The 26,985-nt window shown below is 36.3% G+C and overlaps 1 protein-coding gene across 1 annotated transcript in view; it reads left to right on the top strand.

Annotated features, from left to right (window-relative positions):
• Positions 1-26,985, top strand: part of EYS (eyes shut homolog) — a 1,652,430-nt gene that overhangs the window by 1,001,855 nt on the left and 623,590 nt on the right. The window lies entirely within an intron of this gene.

The following is a 26,985-nucleotide window of genomic DNA, read 5'->3' as shown; positions in this document are numbered from 1 at the left end:
TCTTTTTTCTATGTCCTAAAATAGTACTGAGGAAAGAATGTTACACGGGTTATATTATCAATGAAGTTATATAAGCAGCTTTACAAAGAAGCCATGAAACCTTCATATTATTTTCAAATGAGAGAAATCAGAAAAAAAAGTGGTATTTCTTTCATTTTTTTTTAAAGATTTTATTTATTTGAGAGACAGAGATCACAAGCAGGCAGAAAAGTAGGCAGAGAGAGGAGGAAGCAGGCTCCCTGCTGAGCAGAGAGCCTGACGCGGGGCTCGATTACAGGACCCTGAGATCATGACCTGAGCCGAAGGCAGAGGCTTTAACCCACTGAGCCACCCAGGCACCCCAGTATTTCTTTTAATAAACAAAGTTAAACGTGTTCACTGTGGAAAATTTGAAACATTCAGGAAAATATAAAGAAGAAAATTAAAATGATTCATTATACCACAGTCAAGATAGAAAAATGAACATATATATTACTACATTCCCAAAAGCTGTGATTGAAGGTGATTCTATCCCCACACTTTCACCAACATTAGGTATCATTTTATCAATCTGGATAAGTGAAAATGACATTCTCCCCTAATTTTCCTTCTTTGATTTATCATAAGGCTTAATTCTTAATATAGAATTAATGCCTTTATATTATGCATTTTGCCTCCCTACACTATTTTTTAAATTAAATGGTGCTTTAAAACACAAAAACCACAGTCCTAATCCAGTATGTAGACTAAAATAAGTTATTTGCATGTGACAGTAGATTACTATTTAGTGATAATAATTATCTGTTTAAAACCAGTAAAGAGGAAAGCCGAGGCCCAAAAGAGAGACTGGAAAAGAAGTTATTTGAGAGGTTTTAAGGATATTCTACCCTCCTTCAGTCAATTTCCTGATTCTATTTTCTTGAATAATTTCATATTTTTATGGAAAACTGACCTAAAAACAGTGTAGTAGCAACTAAATTGAGGAAAGTCTGCATCACACATATCTCCTTTGCTCAAAATGCACAGGAGCTTTTTAAGATCACTAAGATGATATTTGATAGAATGTTATTTTCTTTGCTTAACTCAAAATATGAGCACAGAATCCTTTAATATTTTTCTTTAGCATTTTAATCTCCTGAGTAACATTGGGGACAGTGCACTTTGGGCAATGCTATCTTAGCCAAGATAACAATTTTCCTGGGCAGAGACTACCATTATCTGGAGGGGGAGCAGGTGTATGAGTATCAGGGCAATAGTAAAAATAAGTTATGAAAAACATATTTTGCCCCATCAAGGAAATACAGATAAGAAGTGACGTAAGAAACAGAAGGGTACACCAGAAGAAACTTTCCTGGCCTGCGATATGTTGAAAAAGTGATAAAATCATTGAGAACACAGTAATCATACTTAAGGTTGATTAAATACCAATTATGTGTCAGGTAGTAATTTTATTACCTATATGAATTTATTTATTGTTAAGAACAATTCTGAATATTTCTACATCTCCCAGATGCAAAACTGAGATATAGATTAAACAGAAAATGACATAGTTTAAAAAAAAAAATGGGACAATTCTAAGGCTGCTCTTATACCAAACCTATGAATAAGTTTTAAGGCATAGATCCTATGATCCATGCTATAGAAACATAATATAATCTGATCTCTTAACCCTGAAAGAACTGTATATTTATGATAAGATAAAGATAGGAATTACAAATGACCTGCCCAATAAAAGACTATCAGCAGTAAGAACAATATTAATTAGCACACATTAAGCAACTACCCTGTGCCAGATGCTTTATAAACAGGTAACTGTATGTAGTTATAGTAAGATTCATAAAGCCCATTATATTTATTTGGTCAAGCTGCCATAGCAAGTACCATAGATGGGGTTGCTTAAACAACAGAAATTTATTTTCTCACAATTCTGCAACCTGGAAGTGTGAGGTCAGTATATCTGCAGGACTGATTCTTTAGAGACCTCTCTCCTTCACATGGAGATGGTTATCTTCTCCCTGTGTCTTTACATCATATTCTTTTGTGTGAATCTGTGCCCTAATTTCTTTTTCTTTTATCAGTCATGTTGGATTATAGCCCAACCTAATGATCTCATTTTAACTTACTACCTCTTTAGAGACCTGTCTTCAAATATAGTCACATTATTAAGCTTTGAGAGTTAAGACGTCAACATATGAAGTCGCAGTGGACATAATTCAGTCCATAACACTCATTTTGCACATTTGAAAGCTAAGGTTCAAGAAGGTAGACATCTTCTGGGGCACCCGGGTGGCTCAGGGGGTTAAAGCCTCTGCCTTTGGCTCAGGTCTTGATCCCAGGGTTAAAGCCTCTGCCTTTGGCTCAGGTCATGATCCCAGGGTCCTCTCAGCAGGGAGCCTGCTTTCCTTCCTCTCTCTCTCTCTGCCTCTCTGCCTACTTGTGATCTCTGTCTGTCAAATAAATAAAATCTTTAAAAAAAAAAAAGGTAGATATCTTCCTCAAGATCACACTGTTAGTCAGTAGGAAATGTTTAAAAAAATTCAGCCGAGTAAATATGAAGATCTGATTGTCCTTATTAAATAATTCTTGAATAGGGGAGCATCCCATCTAGCAAGCAGAGGGATTTTCTGCTGAGCTAAACAAAGAAGGGGTTTTCAAGGCAGAAAAAAGGGAATTTATTAGCAGGGAGTACATTGTTTAGGCAACGTTTCCCTCCAAAGGAGAATAGAAAAGGTCTATCAGTAAATTTCCTAGAACTGAGCAGGAAATTCCATGTTGACTGGTCAAATGTTACACTTCTAGGGGGTTAAAACTGCAGTTAGGTTAAGTATTAACTCTTGCTCTGTTGACTTGGACTAAATGACCCCATTTGGAGCCTGCAGTTCTCTTTTTAACAGAAGGCAAGATTACAACCACAATCTGCCTCCTGACATGATCATTTTTTTCTATTATAATATGTCCAGTCTGTGTTTTAATAGTGACAACATACATAAAATCCTCTTTAAAGAAAACATTAAATGCAAAACATTTAAATATTCCAAGAATACCTATTTTTCACTAGCCTCATTACAGGTTACTTTAAGGATCTTGAACAACTAAAAAATCACTTTCTTTCATGTTATCTGATGTTTTTTTTGCAATTTGCCTACAGTTTGTGGCTTGTAATTTTTACCCAAAAGTAGCTGATTGTATCTGGTCTAAATTCTCTAAATTCAGAAATATTTCTTTACAAGTTTTTGATTTATTTGAAGTATTGGGAAATAATATGAATATGCCTTCATGTCTGATTGTTATCTATAAAGAACAAGAATGGTGGGGTGCCTAGGTGGCTCAGTCATTAAGCATGTGCCTTTGGTTCAGGTCGTGATCCCACAGTCCTAGGATCGAGCCCCATGTAGGGCTCCCTGCTCTGCAGGGAGTTAGCTTCTCTCTCTTCCACCACCCTCTTTGCTTATGTTTCCTTTCTCATTGTCTCTCTCTGTCAAATAAATAAAATCTTAAAAAAAAAAATAAAAGAACAGTGGGGCTCCATTAATTTTATTTTTTATACTTTTAAAATATACCACTAGAGGTAAAAAGGAAAAACATATCTTTAATTTTAAGTTTAACTCAATTCAAGAATGCTGTCACCATAATTTCTTTGACCATTAACATACTCCTTAAAATAAAGATAAATGGTATGCACACATTGCACTCCCAGCTCTCTACTCTTTTATTTCATTTCTGTTAAATGACATTACCCTTAAAAGTGAATGTAGAAAAAGCATCTTTCCTCACGTGCTTTCATGGAACTGTAGGAAAAAGAAGAGCAAGGTTGCACTCAGCCCATGATGAAGTGCTCTCAGAAAGAGTGAAACAAATACCCTCCATGAAAAAGTAACTGAGCTCATTATTTTTTAGAATAAGGAAGACAAGATGTTCTGCAGAGCAGCATGCCCCTTTTAAAAAAGAAATGTGTGATTGCTTACCACAAGCAAGAAGGAAAATAAAAATGCTTAAATCAGGTGAAATATACACTGACATAATAAAGATTTGAAGAAGCACATATACTAGAAACTATTTGAGTGAGAAATTAGCTACAGCTGTTGCTCATCTTTTAATGAAAGAAAAGAAAGTTAAAATGGGACCAGGTAGCAATATTAAGCTGATTAAAAACAGCATGCAGTATATCAAGAGGAAAAACACACAGGTATACATCTGTTGCTCCACTCTTGAATACCACAGATGTATTTAAGCATGAGGTGTTGAAAGAACCAAAAATAGTGGTGCAAACTGGCAAACTCAAATCTAAGAGTGTGATGTTGCATTTTATCCATGTCTGTTGGTATATTTATCATAATTATGGATGTGTTTTATATTAATTATGTTATATACCATATGTTACTTATAAACATCATTGCATATATTACATGATCATATCATTATATATCATGGTACTTTTATATTAGTATAGTGTTATAATAATAGAACTTGTATTTAATACATATTATGTGGGATTTTCTTTTTTACCTTTTTAAAGTCCTACTTAATATCTACCTTCATTCTTGGAGAGAGGTAGAATTTAAAATTCAAACACAGGGGATGCCTGGGTGGCTCAGTTGGTTGGACGACTGTCTTCGGCTCAGGGCGTGATCCTGGAGTCCCGGGATCGAGTCCCACATCGGGCTCCCAGCTCCATGGGGAGTCTGCTTCGCTCTCTGACCTTCTCCTCGCTCATGCTCTCTCTCACTGTCTCTCTCTCTCAAATAAATAAATAAAAATAAAATCTTTAAAAAAAAAAATTCAAACACAGAAATGATTAGGTTCTTCTGACCTGCTCGAGTATGGGCCTTCAAAGTTTTTTTTTTGTTTTTGTTTTTGTTTTTTACATGCCTATCAATTAAGAATACATCCCTGCCTTTAAAAAACAACAACAGAATTCTTCATTTCCTGTCTTAGTCTTATACTCTTAGTGTACATTCTGATTTGTAAGTAAATTGCATGAACTCTACCAGTCCTCCTGGAGCTGTCTGGAACTGTTTCATGGAGAATTTGTTGGTTTGGCACTTTGATTTTGGGGAAGGCAGCTCCTATATTGAGAGTTGTACAGATCTAAATAAAATAGAACAGATGAAAACATCTTAGGTTACTATTGAATTATTTACCAGCTATTGTTTATGTTTAGCCATGTGAACATATAATAAATTATAGTGAGTTTTGAAAAAGAGCATAGTGGATTTAAGAATAGTGAATGAGACTTCAGAAAACTGACATGTAGGAGTGAAACCCACACATTAACAAATATTTTTTCAACTGGATACAAAGCCTCCACCATACTAACATTGTTTTTCCTTAGATTATGATAGGAGGATACTCCTTAAGTAAGTTATAGTATCAAAGGAGGAAAGGAAGAAATAATGTATATTTGAAACCATTTATGTAGGAAAGAGTGAGGATACAGTCTGCAAATGCAATGGCAGTCAGGTTGTATAGGTCATCAAATGCCACAGTAAGAACTGTGAACTATATCATATGCAATGGAGACTGACTGGAGAATTTTTAAGTAAAGAAAGCAGATAATATGATCAAAGAAATACTTGCTTTTCTGAATACAGTATGGTAAGCTACAGTATACAATGAATTATAAGTTTCTGCACCTCTCCAGATCCACTCTAGTTTCTTCCTCTCTTCTCCAGTTCTTCAAATTGACCTGAGTGAAGTACATTATGGATTCTGTAATGGTTTGAATTGTGTTCTTACAGATTTTATATTTTGGCGTTATAACTTCCAGTATCTCAGATTGTGAATTATTTGGAGATAAGAGTCTTTTAAAGAGGTAATGAAGTTAAACTGAGGTCATTAGATAAGGCCATAATCTAGTATGACCAGTATCCTCATGAGAAGGGGAAATTAGAAGGGGCGCCTGGGTGGCTCAATGGGTTAAGCCATTGCCTTCGGCTCAGGTCATGATCTCAGGGTCTTGGGATCGAGTACTGCATCAGGCTCTCTGCTCAAAGGGAGCCTGCTTCCCTCTCTCTCTCTCTCTCTGCCTGCCTCTCCGTCTGCTTGTGATTTCTCTCTGTCAAATAAATAAATAAAATCTTAAAAAAAAAAAAAAAGAAAAAGAAAAGGGGAAATTAGGACACACGGAAAGACATACAGAAGGAAGACAATGTAAAAATACAAGCAGGTCATTCTCTAGAAGACAAGGAGAGAGACCTGGAATAGAGCCTTCCTTCACAGCTCTCAAAAAGAACCATCCCTGGGGCGCCTGGGTGGCTCAGTGGGTTGGGCCGCTGCCTTCGGCTCGGGTCATGATCTTGGGGTCCTGGGATCGAGTCCCGCATCGGGCTCTCTGCTCAGCAGGGAGCCTGCTTCCCTCTCTCTCTCTCTCTCTCTCTCTCTCTCTTTGCCAGCCTCTCTGCTTACCTGTGATCTCTCTCTGTCAAATAAATAAATAAAATATTTTTTTAAAAAAGCTATATATATATATATATATATATATAACTATATTGTGGTCCTGGGATACAGTTCTGTCCCATGTGGCTTTCCTACCCCCAACCACATCTTTGTAGAGTTAATTTATTCAACCTTGTTCAAGTTGTGTTAGTTTGTGTGATGTTTGCTTTTGGCTTGAACACTTAAGTCTCCTCCAGTTAACATGACAGAAAATGGGCGGATGGTTTAATGGAAACAGGACTAGAAGTAGCATGTCTCACCTCTGTTGACTTTCTGTTGGCTAGAACTCATTCATGTGAACACACCTAATGACAAAGTGAACAGCACTAACTTTGTATATAGAAAGAAATTAACTAAAACAATGTATAATAGACAAGATGAGAACTATTTCTACAAGAGGAAGTAAGATAACAGTTTACTGGACAATCAGTAAATAAAGTCTATATCACTTAATAGTTTAATTTAAACCATGGTATTTCTGTTTCTTTTATATTGTCTCTAAGCACATCACTGGACTGCTTATAAGAAGAAAACACAAATTAATACATAATTTTTATATATATATGTACTGTTGATTCAGTAATTATAACTTGACTGAAATTATCCCAACAGATAACTTTCTTACCTAAGGTGTGAGTGTACAATGCCTATGAATGATAAATAATTTCATCTTCACACTATAAACCTTGAACTTTTTAATCTGTTTGGTAGAAAATAACAAAAGTGCAACAGACTGTGCATTGAAAACATAGAAGAGTACTAAAGAAATAGCATATATGTATATATGTGCATGTGTGTGTGTATAAACAAAGACACACACACACACACACACACACACACCCCAGGATAATTAGAACATTGTTACCACAGTAAGCATCAGAGTTTTGCACTCCTTTTGAAGATGGTAATAATGCCAAGGATTTGACATGTGTCAGCCAGAGCAGGATTACGTTGGTACAGAGTGCTGGAAAACCAGTGAGATCCAAAAGGAAAGAAATAAACCATTTAACTACTTTCCAAAAGATAAATATTTTTTTCTCTAATGAAATGTGTACATTATTTCATTAATATTTTCATTAACTGCCATCAGTAGTGTCAAGAAAAACAGGCCAATGGAATAATGATTTCACTTCAGCTTGAACAAAATAAGAATGTACAATTGATTTCTATTCTAAAACTATATTTATAGACAAAGCAAAAAAGTCTGTCTAACATAATCCTACCTTTCTTATTCCTAATGACATATATTCATTCAGTGCAAAATATAGTGACTAAGAGTGAAATTTTATCATTTAATTTTGGAAATGAGAATTTTAAAGTATAATCTACAAAGACCAGTTAATCCAATTAGGAATTAGGCATTTTTAAAGTTACAGGTTTTAACCCAATTTATACAAATACTTCCATAAATTTAGTACCAGTTACCTTTTAGAAACTAAACAACACAAGTTAAAATAATTATACTCTTAAAAGTAGGACATTTCCCATCACTATACTTGAACATCTGAAAACAAAATTACTGAAATTAATCTCAGAAAAATTTTACTGCTATTACTCATACTGTTAGTCAAAGCAGAGGAATACAGAGCTAGTTTTAGTTGTACTTTATATATGCATTAAACATCAGAGTTTTTGTTGTTTTTTCCTTAAATAAGGCATTAGTCATGACTATGTGGAAATTAAAGCTAAAACTATGCAGCTGATGCTCAGCCTGGGGGTCACCTGAACCTTCGGAGTTTGGGAGATATTTTAGGTGGGGTTGTCAGTATGAAGTACAGAAATTACTATAAACAGCATATAGCAGCTACATGCATGTGCATTTATGGGGGAGTTATTATATCTAGATATTTTACCACACATCCAGGATATAAAAATTCAAAGTGTACGAAAACAGAAGCATGAATCATTCCATTTTATAAAAAAGTAATTTCAAAATAACTTTATAAATACTTTTTTAAACAAGATAATATCATAGGCTAGAAATAGACAAGATCATAAAGTAGAGGTGGCTTCTTTCTTCCAAATACATGTTCTTGGAAAGTAAGAAGCAATGGCTGGAATCATGATAATTCAGTGACAACTTCTGAGGCATCCTAATGCATATCCTGCAGAGGCCCAGCTATGTATGGAAACAAAGGCTAGCATAATGCAGATTTTAACAGGTAATGGTTGATTATCCACATTCTTTAATTTGAGCTGAAATCTGCCTTGTTTTAGGTGTCAGTTTGTGCTCTCCCCTGATAGGAGAGAGACTCTGATATAGATGCCTTTGAGTTAAAAATTCCGAGTACATAAATCTTTCTACTGCTTAATACATGGCTTGACTCACATCCTATCTGTCTGGCTTCTTCATTTTCTTCTTATCTTTGCCAAAAGGTGAACTCTGTCTCCTATACTAATATGAACATACTGAAAACAAGCTGAAAGTGGATAATTCTTAAGTTTAGTATTACAGTTGAGAAAATAGAGACTAAAGAAAAGTCTTGCCAAAATAGATAAAACAAGGTTATACCAGTCATGATTTTGCAAAATCCTCCTGTTAAACATTTAAAATGTAAATGTAAAAATAAATAAATATTGGTGTTATTTTATGAAGAGAAACTTCCAATATTGAAGACAGTGGTTGAATGATAAATTTTAATTCTTAGGAATTTGAGGTATTATGATTCATTTTAATGTATTTTGAAATACTAAATATATGATATTCTAAATCTTTACATTTCCTTCCCTCCCTCCCTCCCTCCCTCCCTCTCTCTCTCCCTCTCTCTGTCTGTCTTTCCCACAACAGTATAATTAACTTTTCGAATCAAAGTGTCAGAGAAGTCACATGTTGAGAATCAGTTGTATTGTGGGAGGTGAACTCCCTTTTGAGAAACATTTAAAATATCATTATTATCATTATTTCTGAACATTAGTACTAAATTCAACTCTCAGAAATGTTTTTAGATTCCTTTCAGAATTTGAAAATGACTTTTAAGAATTATTTCTAAATTTTTTCTGTTAATGGAAAGTGATTTTGTAGAATGGGATTCCAAAGCGTAACTAATGCATTGCTTTAATGTAGATTCTTATTTTATGTTCATTGGAGTGAATTCAGAATCAAAAGCCAAGTCTATATATTTCCTATTTTAAGTTGTGTATTGTTAGTTTTAAAATATGTAACATTCTTCTATGTTGTTGTTTCTGTTCTCTGTTCTTGACCTCAAACTTTCTCAAAAAGGATAGCCAAATATCTTTCCTAGTTTGGTCTTTTTTATAACCAGAAGATATTAAAAGATAGCAAGCTTCAAGTTAAATCGATACAATAATAGCAAAGTTAAGTTTCAAAGTGTTCTAACTGGAAAGCGTGGCATACTTCCAAAAGGGTCTTTACAATTCATTTACTGAAGTCCACATGGCATGATGTGGTATGTGTATTATTTCAATTGTACACATGAAATCTCTCCCCAAGTTGGCATTCTATAAAGTTGTCAGTTTATCTGCAGCTTTGGCTTTCCCTCTTTATGACCTTGAAGGTTCCTTTAATTGTTAAAACTTCATTGATCACCACATGTCATTAGAAATGAATACATTAAAGCTGCATCCATAGATTGAATAGTAGAAAAGTTCTAGAGACCATTGAAGTGTTAATTCCTTGATAATCCTGTTCTATGTGTTTATTTCCATGGGAACAGATCATTAATGATTAATTATTATGCTTCTGTGAAGAAAAACTATGCAAATTCATTTTCCCAAATTTGGGCTAAAAAGTTTGCTTTTTTAAGTAAAAGATTAGACTTTTGCAATATTTTAATAAAATATTTGAAGCAACACAATGATGAAGTCAGAAATGATTTCTTACATAATTGATCTAGTTAGAACAAATTAGTGGTAGCAGTTCTCTAATTGTCAAAACCAAAATAAGTAAATCCTAGAAAGGCCAGACTTAACACATAGCTGGAGACTTCCATTCAACTGTGGGTAGCCAAGGCATGCTATTAGGGGAAGTAGGGAAAGTTTGTGCCCCAAGTCAAAAGGAAAGAGTTCAAGAGGAATAGTGTATCCCTCTTAGTACCTGGAGGGCTTGACTAACTTCTATTCAGAGGCATATAGTCCATTTGTACCTTTCTCTCCTACCTTTCTTTCTTAGATTATTCATCTTTCTCACTCTACTGAAACATTACCCCCTATTAAAAGCAGGCTTTAGGATACCTTTGTTATAACACAATACCATTCTGGATCTTATACTACTTTTATTCTGCTCCTTTTCAGAGCCAAGCATCTCAAAGTTTGCTGTATGTGGGATTTCAATTTTGTTACCTGCCATTTACTCTTCAATCCAATCCCATCTAGCTTTCATGTTCCATAACCAGCACAGCTTTTATTAATCTCACCTTAATTAGGGAGTTTTATCATGCAAGTAGTAGTCTTATTTATTTCATTACTCCAGGACAACATGTATAGAGAGGTACAATCCATGCAAAGCAAGACAGTGGTCACCCCATATGACCATCATGTTGAAAAAGCCAGTAGACTTTTCTGTCTTTATTACACTAAGCATTTCAGTGAAAGTACTCTGTCTTCTTGAAATCTTTTTCCCTTTCTGCTTTGAAAAGAGTAAATTTTTCATATTCCTCCTGTATCAATAGCCAGTTTTTCTTACTCATCTTAGACCTGTCCCAGCTTAGACATTTAGACATTTCTTTTTTTTTTAAGAACTTCTTTGATTTTATTTTTGAGCATTTCTTTTTTTTAATATTTATTTATTTATTTTCAGCATAACAGAATTCATTGTTTATGCACCACACCCAGTGCTCCATGCAATATGTACCCTCTATAATGCCCACCACCTGCCTCCCCAACCTCCCACCCCACGCCCCTTCAAAACCTTCAGATTGTTTTTAAGAGTCTAAGAATTCCACACTCACATATCCAAACCCACCTATTATCTTCTCTTTTAAGCCTCATCCATATATTAAACTTAACATGTCTAAAGTAAAATATCTAGTCCCCTACCACTACCAACCCACCTATCTATGCCCCTTTCCCACACACCTCTCCCCATTGTCTCTTCTATCTCAGTTAACTGTCATCTACCTATGTACAGAGAGTCATTGTTGACCCCATCCCATTTCTTTATTCTTTACCTCCAAACTCTGTCAGAAAATCCTTCCCAAAATTTCATCTTCCATCCACCATTTCTCTCTGTCTCCTGTGAAACTGCCCTCGTCCAAGTCTCCATCATTTTTTTATCTGGACTATTGCAGTTCTCCTTTGCTTGGTTCTAAATATTACTTATACTTTGGTCAGGGTGATTTAAAGTGTATTGCATCAAGTCACCTTTATATTTAAAGGTTCTTCAGTGGCTCACCTTTACTCTGAGAGTAAATAAAATACAGACTCCATGCCACTGCCAGTAAGCAGTGACCTTGCACATTTGGGCTCTTGCCTATTTTCCTTTACCTTACCTAACACTTGTTTTCCTTTCCTGTTGATGCTACATTCTGTTTGATGTGTTGTAACTTCTGGAGCTCCCTAAAAAGCTTTTCTACCTTATGGCCTTTAATCTTACTGTTCCTTCCAACTGGAATACTGTATCCTCCTCCTTGGTGTTTTCCTTCTCTCCTGTCCTCATGTTGTCTCTTCCATGTGTTCTTCTCATTACTCAAGTTACAGATTAATAGTCATCTCTTTAAGTAAACCCTTCTAAACTTCCCCATAGCACCCATTTTTATTGTATAGTTGTTTTACACATTGATTTTCTGTATCCCTAATTAGAGTGTAAGCTTTGTAAGTTTAGGGAATTGTCTGTCTTATTCTCTATTGAATATCTCCCTGATACCTAGGATAGTAACTGGGGCATATGTAGTCAATTAATACATAACCATTAAATAAGGAATGAGTGGCAGGAATAAAACTTGATTTCTGATCTAAAGGTTGCCATTCATTGAAAAGCAGAGAAAATTACCAAGGAAAGGAAGGAATTTGTAGATTGAGCCGTATCTGTTGTCTTAGGAAGAAGCTGGGTTTATAGTGAGATAAAGTAGAAGTCTTCTGGAGCTGCCACAGAAATCAGAATTCCTAGTGGGATAGGATCTCCAAGCTTTATAGCTACCTTGATCCACTCCTCAATTTTTTCTCTAGAGTTAATGTGACTTTGTTTGTATGTTTACCCTAGTCTGGATGACTGTCTGATACATTATAGGTATATATGGCACATAAATAATATATACATTAAATAGTAAAATGTCAATACTTATATCATCAATATTTTAAATATTATTTTTCTCAAAATATCCTAAAACTTTTCTTTTTTTAAGCTTTATAACAAGTGCCTTTGAAGTTTGTTGGATGTGTTTGTATCTGTGTGCATATTTGATTTATGTTGGAATTGCAAAAATATAGAAACAGATGTGATTTGGCTGAGTTATTATTACTGTGGTTATTTTTTTATTTCTATTTTTAAAATTTATTTATTTTTATCTTAGAGAGTGGGGAGGGGTGGCGGGAGAGAGGGAGAGAGAGAATCTCAAGCAGACTCCCTACTGAGCAGGGAGCCTTACACAAGGCTCCATCTCAGGACCCTGAGATCATGACCTGAGATGAAACCAGAAGTCAAATGCTTAACCATCTGAGTCACCCAGGTACCCACTGTGGTTTTTGTTTTTGTTTTATTTCTTAAGATTTTATTTATTTATTTGAAAGAGAGAGAGAGCAGGAGCATTAGCAGGGGGAGTACCAGAGGGAGAAGCAGACTCCCACGGAACAGGGAGTTTGGTATGGGGATGATCCCAGGACCCTGAGATCCTGACTTGAGCCCAATGCAGAGAACACCTAACCAAATGTGCCATCCAGGCACCCCATGGTTGTTTAAATACATGAAATCATTAACTTGTCTTAACTTTGAGTCAAACTTTATTGCAATATTTTATATTGAAGTGTGTGTTAATTGTTTAAGAACTCTCTCACTAAAATAGGAACTTAATTTTATTCAAATGGCTAAAAAATTTTAGGTTGGCATTTAAAAAGAATATAGAATAGAAGGCCAAGTACTAAAATAAACATTTCTTCCATAGAATTATAGCACTTAAAATAATCAAAAGTAATTATGTCCATGTAAGTATATTTGAAAGTAACTCAAGTAACAGAACCCATTCAAAACTACACAAAGCTTGTCATTATTGATCTTATTGGTGGCTTTAGAGAGCTTGATTTCTTAGCATATCTATTAAGATAATCAGTCCCTCTCTTGGGATTATCATATCACCCCAAAAGGCATGCCAGTTCTTTATGTTAGGAAATACTACCTCCCACATTTCTGTCATTTCTTAAGACTAATTAGAAATATTGTATACACACATATACACCATAAACCATAAACTTATAGTTAAAATGTTTAGCTGGGTAAATTGGAAGGGGAGGTGAACCATGAGAGACTATGGACTCTGAAAAACAATCTGAGGGGTTTGAAGTGGCGGGGGGGGTGGGAGGTTGGGGTACCAGGTGGTGGGTATTATAGAGGGCACGGCTTGCATGGAGCACTGGGTGTGGTGAAAAAATAATAATGTTTTTCTGAAAATAAATAAATTGGAAAAAAATTAATAAAAATAAGATAAGCCTTCATAAAAAAATAAAATGTTTAGCTGTCGGAATCTGGAATGGACATTAATTTTACAACTAGAGAATGAAATCACTTAATGTTCTTGATTTGATGGCTTCAAATTGATACGTATTGCATGTGACAACCTACTTGAAATGAAAGTGGTTATACAATTGGATCAGCTTCCTCTCTAGTCGGCCTTCATATCAGTAATGATTAATTCATGGAGGGAATATATTCTAAAATATGGGAACTTTGCTTATTAATTTATATATTCTCAGAACCTGACAAATTGCTATGCAGAACAGTCAATAAATATTTATTGAATGATTGATTGATTGATGAAGAAATGAGTAAAGTTATTTCCAAAACAGGCATTTGATATTATCAGAATCAGATTATCAAAAAAAAAAAAAAGAATTAAAAGAAACACTTTAAGGGGCGCCTGGGTGGCTCGGTGGGTTAAGCCGCTGCCTTTGGCTCAGGTCATGATCTCAGGGTCCTGGGATCGAGTCCCGCATCGGGCTCTCTGCTCAGCAGGGATCCTGCTTCCCTCTCTCTCTCTGCCTGCCTCTCCATCTACTTGTGATTTCTCTCTGTCAAATAAATACATAAAATCTTTAAAAAAAAAAAAAAAGAAACACTTTATATGCCTATAGTTTTAGTGACAAAATCTTATATTTTAGAAGGCAATTCTAAAATGTTATCTATTCTATCCAATTATAAAATGAACTATTTATTATGCACATCACTATTCTGGAGGAAAAATCTGCTCTACAAATAAAAGTAATGGGTACTCTCAGATTTACTTGTGAGGTGACAGGAATATTAAACCAAATACTAACATAAGGTGAATGTAGATATTATGTTCATAATAATTAACCTCTTGCTCCTTTGTTGTAAGAAGAATTAAGAAAAAAATTATTAATAAGTTTCCATTACCCTAATGTGATAATAATCATGTGAGGAGTAGTTCCGGAGACTTTTTTTTTTTTTTTTTTTTTTAGATAAAAAGCAATGTGGGAGTCAAAAACAATGCTAAGAAAATATTTTGCCCTCAATCAGTTGAGCCTTCAAAGCAGAAAGTGTAGTATTTCCTCCTTAAGGCTTCCCAACCCTTCTAGAAGACCAGGTACTGTGAGGCCATAAGAGATAAAGGAGATCAGTATTTTCTTCTTCATCCAGTAAAGAACAGCAATATGATCCATCTACCACCACCCCTATTTCTTGCTACCAGACAAATAATAGATGTTATCTGTGCACTGTGAGGTAGAGGCTCTTGGCTTATCCAAACCTCTGTCAGTACAGCACGTATGTCCCCTGCTATATTTGTCTAACTGAATGAAACTATTTGAGTGAATGTTCCCAAAGCAAAGAAATTATTTTAGGCAACATGAAGTCTTCCTTTTCAAGGGGCACCCCATTTACTCTCTTGTTTGGAAAAATCTGTATCTATACCTACATTTCTAAATCTCAGCACTATTGACATTTTGGGCTGGATAATTATTTGTTGTGAAATGCTGTCCTGTGCGTTGTAGGATGTTGGAGAGCATTTTTGGCTTCTATCCATCCCCTCAACTGTGAGGACCAAAATGTCTCTAGAAATTGTTGAATGTTTCCAGGGGGCAGGAGAAGCAAAATCACACATCCCCACTGAGAATCATTTATCTACATACAAATCCCTGCCGACACACCTCCACACACACTCCCTCACTAAACTCTAATCAGTTTCCAAACTATCATCACAAAGAATGAGTAATTTATTTTTATTTTTTTAATCCTAGTTTTAGAGAAGAAGAGAGTCAACTGATAGCTGTGTATTTTGAAAACTTTTGCAGGGTAAATAGCACATTGATTATGTTTAGGATTTAGAAAGTGGATTCTTACTAAGTGTTTCATGAATCAGAGATAAATTTTTACTTGTCCGTGTGACTTGACTAGAAGAATGAGCCTAGTTAAAAAAAAAAAAAAGTAAAATAAGGCAAAAATGACACCAGCATGTTTCTGAGTCTTTAAAATAATTAAACTGATGAGAAATAACCTCCCCACTTGCCTTTCCCCCCAGCCATAGCCAACTTATGATATATTAGCCTAGAAGGAAGGACTTAAGGAGGACTAGCCAGGATGTGATTTTTAAGAACTGGGATGGAAGCAGCAGATAAGGTTCAAAGAGTAGTCACAGACTGGGCTGCTCTGATTAGTCTTGCATTTTTCCTGTTCAGGTAACACTCTGAGACCCCCACATTACTTCTCCAGTTATTTCTGGAACAGGGAAATTTGTGGGCATGGGTCTGAATCACAGTCCATGGATCATTCTTAACACTGTGTGCCTCACCTTTCCTTAGGGGCTGCATAATCAAGTCACAAAATAAATCTAACTTAGGAACACAAGTTGGAGAATATGATGGTGGAATGTGAATTTGGTGAAACTTTCTTCTTTTCCCACAGTGACCACCACCACCAGGCATCTTTTCCAAATATGGTATATACAAATCTCAGCCAACAACACAAACGTGTGAGACCTGAAATTTTATTTTCTACAACTTCATTTCCATTTCCGTTCTTCATTATGATAACAGAAAATCAGTTCCAATTGATGAGGGTTTCTTCCTTCATCCCTGTGACTGCTTCACAGTGCCAAGGCACAGACATTGCTGGTGATCAGGTACAATGATGTCATTAGATCACACAGGTTTCATGTGAGATAAACCTGTTTGCCTGGTTATGCTCATTAGATCAAACAGAAACCAGAAGCCAGGACATTTTTAGATTCAGAAGCATGAAGAATCTCCGTGCTTTCTATCCTATAAGAGAGATAGCATAGGGTGATTGTTAGAAAATAAGACATGATTTCCAAACAGTTACCCTCAGGCTTCTTTATTATTTTTTTTTAAGATTTTATTTATCTATTTGACAGGCAGAGATCATAGGTAGGCAGAGAGGCAGGCAGAGAGAGAGGAAGGAAAGCAGGCTCCCTGCTGAGCAGAGAGCCCGATGCAGGGCTCGATCCCAGGACCCTGGGATCATGACCAGAGACAAAGGCAGAGGCTTTAACACACTGAGCCACCCAGGTACCCCTACTGTCAGGCATCTTAAAGCACACACTATAGTATGTACTCATTGTGTACTCAGTTACGAAGAACTGAACTAGATATAACTCAATAGAGATCTTTTTTTTCTTTTAATATTTTTTTATTTTTTTATAAACATTTAATGTATTATTAGCCGTAGGGGTACAGGTCTGTGAATCACCAGGTTTACACACTTCACAGCATTCACCATAGCATATACCCTCCCCAGTATCCATAACCCCACCACCCTCTCCCTACCCCCCTACCACGGCCACCCTAAGTTTGTTTTGTGACATTAAGAGTCTCTTATGGTTTGTCTCCCTCCCAATCCCATCCATATTCTTTCATTTATTCTTTTCCTACCACCCAAACCACCCACGTTGCATCTCCACTTCCTCATATCAGGGCGATCATATGATAGTTGTCTTTCTCCGATTGACTTATTTCACTAAGCATAATACCCTCTAGTTCCATCCACATTGTCGCGAATGGCAAGATTTTATTTCTTTTGATGGCTGCATAGTATTGTGTATATATACCACATCTTCTTATCCATTCATCTGTTGATGGACATCTAGGTTCTTTCCATAGTTTGGCTATTGTGGATATTGCTGCTATAAACATTCGGGTGCACGTGCCCCTTCAGATCCCTATGTTTGTATCTTTTGGGTAAATACCCGGTAATGCAATTGCTGGGTCATAGGGTACCTCTCTTTTCAACTTTTTGAGGAACCTCCATGCTGTTTTCCAGAGTGGTTGCACCAGCTTACATTCCCACCAACAGTGTAGGAGGGTTCCCCTTTCTCCGCATCCTCGCCAGCATCTGTCATTTCCTGAGTTGTTAATTTTAGCCATTCTGACTGGTGTGAGGTGATATCTCATTGTGGTTTTGATTTGTATTTCCCTGATGTTGAGTGATGTGGAGCACTTTTTCATGTGTCTGTTAGGCATTTGGATGTCTTCTTTGCAGAAATGTCTGTTCGTGTCCTTTGCCCATTTCTTGATTGGATTATTTGTTCTTTGGGTGTTGAGATTGCTAAACTCTTTATAGATTTTGGATACGAGCCCTTTCTCTGATATGTCCTTTGCAGATATCTTCTCCCATTCTGTCAGTTGTCTGTTGTTTCCTTTGCTGTGCAAAAGCTTTGGATCTTGATGAAGTCCTAATAGTTCATTTTTGCCCTTGCTTCCCTTGCCTTTGGTGATGTTCCTAGGAAGGAGTTGCTGCAGCTGAGGTCGAAGAGGTTGCTGTCTGTGTTCTCAAGGATTTCAGTGGATTCCTTTCCTTTCTCACATCGAGGTCCTTCATCCATTTTGAGTCTGTTTTCGTGTGTGGTGTAAGGAAATGGTCCAATTTCATTTTTCTGCATGTGGCTGTCCAGTTTTCCCAACACCATTTGTTGAAGAGGCTGTCTTTTTTCCATTGGACATTCTTTCCTGCTTCATCAAAGATTAGTTGGCCATAGAGTTCAGGGTCTGTTTCTGGGCTCTCTATTCTGTTCCACTGATCTATGTGTCTGTTTTTGTGCCAGTACCATACTGTCTTGATGATGACAGCTTTGTAATAGAGCTTGAAGTCTGGAATTGTGATGTCACCAATTTGGGCTTTTTTTTTTTCAATATTCCTTTGGCTATTTGTGGTATTTTCTGGTTCCATATGAATTTTAGGATTATTTCCTCCATTTATTTGAAAAAGATGGATGGGATTTTGATAGGGATTGCATTAAATGTGTAGATTGCTTTAGGTTGCATAGACATTTTCACAATATTTGTTCTTCCAATCCATGAGCATGGAAAATTTTTCCATTTCTTTGTGTCTTCTTCAATTTCTTTCATGAGTACTTTATAGTTTTCTGAGTATAGATTCTTTGCCTTTTTGGTTAGATTTATTCCTAGGTATCTTATGGTTTTGGGTGCAATTGTAAATGGGATTGACTCCTTAATTTGTCTTTCTTCTGTGTTGCTGTTGGTGTAAAGAAATGCAACTGATTTCTGTGCATTGACTTTATATTCTGACACTTTACTGAGTTCCTGTACAAGTTCTAGCAGTTTTGGAGTGGAGTCTTTTGGGTTTTCCACATATGGTATCATATCATCTGCAAAGAGTGATAGTTTGACTTCTTCTTTGCTAATTTGGATGCCTTTAACTTTTTTTTGTTGTCTGATTCCTGAGGCTAGGACTTCAAGTACTGTTGAATAGCAGTGGTGATAATGGACATCTTTGTCATGTTCCTGACCTTAGCAGAAAAGCTTTCAGTTTTTCTCCATTGAGAATGATATTTGCGGTGGGTTTTTCATAGATGGCTTTGATGATATTGAGGTATGTGCCCTCTATCCCTACACTTTGAAGAGTTTTGATCAGGAAGGGATGCTGTACTTTGTCAGATGCTTTTTTAGCATCTATTGAGAGTACCATATGGTTCTTGTCTTTTCTTTTATTAATGTATTGTATCACATTGATTGATTTGCAGATGTTGAACCAACCTTTCAACTCTGGAATAAATCCCACCTGGTCGTGATGAATAATCTTTTTAATGCACTGTTGGATCCTATTGGCTAGTATTTTGGTGAGAATTTTCACATCTGTGTTCATCAAGGATGTTGGTCTGTAATCCTCTTTTTGTTGGGATCCTTGTCCGGTTTTGGGATCAAGGTGATGCTGGCCTCATAAAATGAGTTTGGAAGTTTTCCTTCCATTTCTATTTTTTGGAACAGTTTCAGGAGAATAGGAATTAATTCTTCTTTAAATGTTTGGTAGAATTCCCCTGGGAAGCCGTCTGGCCCTGGGAAGCCATCTGGCCCTGGCCTTTTGTTTGTTTGGAGATTTTTGATGACTGTTTCAATCTCCTTACTGGTTTTGGGTCTGTTCGGGTTTTCTATTTCTTCCTGGTTCAGTTATATGTCTCTAGGAATGTATCCATCTCTTCCAGATTGTCAAATTTGTTGGCGTAGAGCTTTTCATAATATGTTCTTATAATTGTTTGTATTTCTTTGTTGTTGGTTGTGATCCCTCCTCTTTCATTCATGATTTTATTTACTTGGGTCCTTTTTCTTTTCTTTTTGGTAAGTCTGGCCAGAGGGTAATCAATCTTATTAATTCTTTCAAAGAACCAGCTCCTAGTTTCGTTGATCTGTTCTGCTGTTCTTTTGGTTTCTATTTCATTGATTTCTGCTCTGATCTTTATTATTTCTCTTCTCCTGCTGGGTTTAGGCTTTCTTTGTTCTTTCTCCAGATCCTTTAGGTGTAGGGTTAGGATGTTTATTTGCAACCTCTCTTTTTTTCTTGAGAAAAGCTTGTATCCCTATATACTTTCCTCTCAGGACTGCCTTTGCTGTCAAATCTTACAGATTTTGAACAGTTGTGTTTTTATTATCATTTGTTTCCGTGATTTTTTTCAATTCTTCTTTAATTTCCTGTTTGACCCATTCATTCTTTAGAAGGATGCTAACCCATGCATTTGGGTTCTTTCCAAATTTCCTCTTGTAATTGAGTTCTAGCTTCAGAGCATTGTGGTCTGAAAATATGCAGGGAATGATCCCCATCTTTTGATACCAGTTGAGACCTGATTTATGACCCAGGATGTGATCTGTTCTGGAGAATGTTCCATGTGCACTAGAGAAAAATGTGTATTTCGTTGGTTTGGGATGGAATGTTCTGAATATATCTGTGGTGTCCATGTGGTCCAGTATATCATTTAAGGCCTTATTTCCTTGCTGATCTTTTGCTTGGATGATCTGTCCATTTCAGTGAGAGGAGTGTTAAAGACCCTACTATTATTGTATTATTGTTGATGTGTTTCTTTGATTTTGTTATTAATAAGTTTATATAGTTGGCTGCTCTGATGTTAGGGGCATAGATATTTTAAATTGTTAGATCTTCTTGTTGGACAAGTCCTTTAAGGATGGTATAGTGTCCTTACTCATCTCTTATTATAGTCTTTGGCTTAAAATCTAGTTGATCTGATATAAGGATTGCCACCCCAGCTTTCTTTTGATGTCCATTAGCATGGTAAATTGTTTTCTACCCCCTCAGTTTAAAACTGGAGGTGTATTTGGATCTAAAATGAGTTTCTTGTAGGCAGCATATTGATGGGTTTTGCTTTTTTATCCATTCTGATACCCTGTGTCTTTTGATTAGGGCATTTAGCCCATTTACATTCAGGGTAACTAATGAGAGATATGAATTTAGTGCCATTATATTGCCTGTAAGGTGACTGTTACTGTATATTGTCTCTGTTCCTTTCTGATCTACTTTTAGGGTCGCTCTTTCCTTAGAGGACCCCTTTCGATATTTCCTGTAGGGCTGATTTGTTGTTCACAAATTCTTTTAGTTTTTGTTTGTCCTGGAAGCTTTTTATCTCTCCTTCTATTTTCAATGATAGCCTAGCTGGATATAGTATTCTTAGCTGCATGTTTTTCTTGTTTAGTGCCTTGAATATTCCAGTTCTTTCTGGCCTGCCAGGTCTCTGTGGATAAGTCTGTTGCCAATCTAATATTTTTACCATTGTATGTTACAGACTTCTTGTCCCGGGCTGCTTTCAGGATTTTCTCTTTGTCGCTAAGACTAGTAAATTTTACTATTAGATGACGGGGTGTGAACCTATTCGTATTGATGTTGAGGGGGGTTCTCTGCATCTCCTGGATTTTGATGCTTGTTCCCTTTGCCATATTAGGGAAATTCTCTACAATAATTGTCCCCAATATACCTTCTACTCCCCACTCCCTTTCTTCTTCTTCTGGAATTCCAATTATTCCTATGTTGTTTCATCTTATGGTATCAATTATCTCTCAAATTCTCCCCTCATGGTCCAGTAATTGATTGTCTCTCTTTTGTTCAGTGTCTTTTTTCTCTGTCATTTGATCTTCTATATCACTAATTCTTTCTTCTGCCTCATTTATCCTAGCAGTAAGAGCCTCCGTTTTTTATTTCGCCTCATTAATAGCTTTTTATATTTCAACTTGGTTAGATTTTAGTTCTTTTATTTCTCCAGAAAGGGCTTTTATCTCTCCAGAGAGGGTTTCTCTAATATCTTCCGTGCTTTTTTCGAGCCCAGCTAGAACCTTGAGAATTGTCATTATGAACTCTGTATCTGACATATTACCAATGTCCATATTGATTAGGTCCCTAGCTGTTGATACTGCCTCTTGTTCTTTTTTTTGTGGTGAGTTTTTCCACCTTATCATTTTGTCCAGATAAGAATATATGAAGGAGCAAATAAAAGACTAAAAGGGTGGCAAAGACCCCAGGAAAATGTGCTTTAACCAAATCAGAAGAGACCCCAAATCATGGTGGGGAGAAAAGGAGGTAAAAAGAAGTTCAGAAAAAAAAAGTTAAACAAAGAAAACAATAAAAAAATATATAATAAAGAAGACTGTTGACTAGAACAGGGTCACCCACTTAATTTTGGGAGTATTTTGGTCTCTTAGAAGAAACTACCTCCCAAAATTTTAAAGAATGAAAAACATATATAAGTGTAAACACAGTACAGGGATGGAATATGACTATAATGATGAAAAAAAAATTTTTTTAATTTCTAAAAAAGGAGTTGATAAGATAAGTTGGTTGGGAGAATAAGGAAAAAGAAAGTGGAGAGAATTTGCTTGGGTTGGGGACTAGAACAAGCCTGGTGCTAGATTTAGGGTGTATTTTGATCTATTAGAAGTTGTACCCAAAATTTTTAAGAAGGAAAAACCCTATGTGTATATAAAAAATAAAGTTAGATACAATGAAGGATAAAATATGACTATATTAATGAAGTTTCAAAAAAGATTTTTTTTATGAAAGATATTGTTAAGATAAACTGGTGAAAAAACATTAAAAGAGAAAAGGGTTAAAGTTCAAAAAAATTTAGCAGGAGAAAAAAAATAATAAAATAAAAAATTAATTAACTTTGCCAGACTACAGAATCATGGCGAAAAAGCCATGAATTCCATCCTTTGCTTTCTTCTCCTATGGAATTCCACTGTTCTCCTTTGTAAGTGAACTTGGTCTTCACTGGATTTCTTGTTGATCTTCTGGGGGAGGGGCCTGTTGTAGTGATTCTCAGGTGTCTTTGCAAGAGGCAGAATTGCACCTCCCTTACCAGGGGCCAGGCTAGATAATCTGCTTGGGTTTGCTTTCGAGAGCTTTTGTTCTCTGAACACTTTCCATAGAGTTCCAGAGGACGGGAATGAAAATGGCGGCCTCCCAATCTCTGGCCTGGAGGAGCCAAGAGCTTGGAGCCCCACCCCTTAGTGCGCCCTCAGAGAAAAGTACTCAATCACTCCCATCTCCCTGCCCTCTGGCTACACTCCAAGCTCACCCAGCCTGTGACCAAGCATCTCTGTCTCTGGCACGCAGCTCCGCCTGGAGTCTCTGAAACCTGCAGATCCCTGAGCAATTTTAGGGGGTCTCCCCAGATCTTGTGGGCACTCCACACACAGAGCAGTGGCCTGTGCCACAGATTACAGTTCACGATAACCCCGAGTTGAGAGCTCACTCCTCGGCTCTGTCTCTGCAGCCTGCTTCCCCGCTCTAATACTTGGAGCTCTGGGACACTCAGACACCCCTCCAGTCCTTCTGTGACCCCATAGGACCTGAGGCCACGCTGTCCCCACATGGGCTTCACCCTGGTTTAGCCTCTGGAGCGATGTCCCTCAGTGGAGCAGACTTTTAAAAGTCCTGATTTTGGGGGCACCTGGGTGGCTCAGTGGGTTAAGCCTCTGCCTTCAGCTCAGGTCATGATCTCAGGGTCCTCGGATCGAGTCCTGCATGGGGCTCTCTGCTCCACAGGGAGCCTGCTTCCTCCTCTCTCTCTCTCTCTGCTTGCCTCTCTGTCCACTTGTGATCTCTCTCTGTCAAATAAATAAAATGTTTAAAAAAAAAAAAAAAGTCCTGATTTTGTGCTCTGCTGCTCCGCCACTTGCAGGAGCTGCCCCCCGCCCGCCCCCAGTCTATCTTCCCATTGCTTTGGATTCACTTCTCTGCTGGTCTTACCTTTCAGAAAGTGGTCGATTTTCTATTTCTAGAATTGATGCTCTTCTTCTCTTCAGTCTTCTGTTGGATTTGTAGGTGTTTGGAATGGTTTGATAAGCTACCTAGCTGATCTCCTGCTACTTGATGTCATCTCAGCCTGCTCTCAATAGAGATATTTTTATAAATAGTATCTTATATGGACAACTAAGGTATGAAATAATTTAAGGTGGAGCTTCTCTGTTTGAGGCTTGGATTGGGAGCAGTGGGAAGGGGGGCTATTTTGCCTGCCTTGTGGTTATTCTGTCTCCACTGGAACTGTTCTTAAGTCACTCTTCCAGAACCCAAATAATCATAGGAAAATATTTTGAAAAACACTACAACATAATAAATGATTAAATTGGAATACTGTTATTAGCCAGATAATTATAAGTCAGTATGTATTTTCTGTTAGCATTGAAAACTAGAATTATTTGTCATCTTCCTTAAATAATAGTTGAGATAAAACTAAATCCTTAAAAAAGCCACTTTAATGAACTCCACTATATTTTAATTGTGTGAAAATTGTCATTAGTCAATACAATTTAATTCAATGGCAACAAAAGTTATCTGAGCCTGTTTTAATTAGACATGGATATTTTCACTTTTCTTGGTGTTAAAGAAATATAGCTTGCCAATTAGAGGAGGTTTATGGGAACAAGTAACTTAGAAGCAAATGCTAATACTACCACTGATTGTGAGGCTCCATGTTTGTTTCTGAGCAACTGAAAACCTTATCTCCCTTATTGGTCAAGTTTAAGGATAGTAGTACCCACTGCAGAGGATTGTTGTGCATGTCATATGATGTATTACATCTGCTTTGCATGCAGAAAGTGCTAATGTTTGCAACTATTTTTACATTTACTATTTAAAAATTTTAAATACATGTATATAAATGTTCACAGTAATGGGCTACATTCTAATTGTGATACCACAGTGTCCAGAAACATGAAGTAGCAAAGCTGTGTAGTCAGCATTGTTGTTACTGTGGCCACATATAATGTCTTGAAAAGCATGAGTTCTTGATTTGGACAGCCCGAGTTCTTCTACTATCATCACTCTGTAGTGCGGAGCAACTCCTAGAACTTCTAAACTTTTATTTGGTGTATTGAATATTAAATAAGCTAAAATGGGTAAAACAGTATAGTATTCAGTAAATGTTCATTATAATAAATAAATAGCATATATAATAAAGGTTAGCTATGATAGTGATGATCTTATCATCAACATTAATATTTCTTCTTACCTACCATTGTCTTTTACTTAGTAGCAGCTATTTTGGGCTAGGAAGTCTTGCAAAATATGCTTATGCATTTGGATAGAATTTAGAAGATATTACTAGGATATATTATTAATGTCTCAAAAAGATCACCATAAACAGAAAAAAAGTAGATCTCAAATTCCTTAGCAGTTAGCTATAGTAATTGATGAGTGTTAAGTGCTGTATAAAGCTCTGCTGAATGAATGAATGAATGAATGATGATAGATGTGAATAAATGAATTAATTAACATAAGGAGAAACAGGCCTAATAGCTTAGAGATAACTCATGCTGAAATGTATCCATATGTACCAAATATGAAATAATTTGATTAAGCCTAGAAGTCAAGTGCTTTACTGCTGCACTTGTTAATTTGGCACAGGTTTGGTTGTCATAGATGAGAGTCAGAGAATCAAGATTTGATAGCACCAGGATGAGAATACTTTAAGAATCAGAATTTTATATCTGAGTTTAGGTTCTTATTCCTTTTGATTTTAAATGTAGAAAAAAAGGCTTGACTTTGAAAGTACTTGCTAAGGAATGATCATACAAGCAAAAACACAAATTCTAGGAACTGAGCCAAGCTCTGATTTCTTCTGTCCCTGGAGTGTTTTATTTAAAGAAACCATTGATTTCTGCCACTATGCTGAAGAAACTCATGTGCAAAGGTGGCCAAAAAATCTGCCTCTAATTCAGTTTTCCAGGATCCTTTCCAAGAGGAGATCAAGTTCTTTTGGATTAGCATGTGAGCAGCTTTGCTGAAAGTAGCCTTTTATGCTTTAAGCTCAGTTTTTTACTAACACATTGAAAAGGAAAGAAAAACTCTCTGTGATCATTTCTATGAATCCTAGAAACTTTAGCTTTCTTCATTTTAATATTTAGGAAAAAAGAAAATACTACTATAATCAAATGAAGTTTTTCCACAGGAACTGTCAACAGCTCATTGTTTGCCCGAGGCTTACTTGAGGGTATTTCCTTATGAAACACTAGAGTACAATTAAAAATATCTAGCTTTCTGCCTTGTGATTTGAAGAAACTTGCAGTATCACTAGCGATTTTTATTAATGGATAAACATGCTTTCAAGATGGGCCAGTAAAAAAAAATCTTATACTTTGCAGTTTCCAATAATGGAGCATATGAGCTCCTCCCAGTAAACTGGAGTACTTTCTTTAAATGCATGTGCACAGACTTTGTATTCTGAAAATTAGCCTTAGACCCATACGTAAAACAGTGTGACACATGCAGAACATGCCTGATGTCCTTGCCAAGAATAATCCTGTATTAAGCAAGAGAGAAAGTAAACTGTGTTGATGTTTAGTCTTAATAAACATGGCCAGTGATGCCCTAACTTTGAGAAGTTACATAGATATATTTTGAATACGAAGCTTATTATTTTTAGGTGCATAATGAAAAGCAGAATTGGAAGTACAGGGAAGCAGTGTGACTGCACTGTGCATGTGTGCAATGTGCTTTCTCTGTTAGGAGATATGTGGTCCATGTTCTTGTTTGAAATAATTTTAACTTATTTTTTTTAGTTTCTTTTTTTTTTAAGATTTTATTTATTTGAGAGAGAATGAGTGAGAGAGAGCATGAGAGAGGAGAAGGTCAGAAGGAGAAGCAGACTCCCCAAGGAGCTGGGAGCCCGGTACGGGACTCGATCCTCGAAGTCC

Source organism: Neovison vison, chromosome 1, assembly GCF_020171115.1.
Source record: "Neovison vison isolate M4711 chromosome 1, ASM_NN_V1, whole genome shotgun sequence".
NCBI lineage: Eukaryota > Metazoa > Chordata > Mammalia > Carnivora > Mustelidae > Neogale > Neogale vison.
The sequence above is the reverse complement of the archived record's forward strand: the minus strand, read 5'-3'. Positions and strand labels throughout refer to the sequence as shown.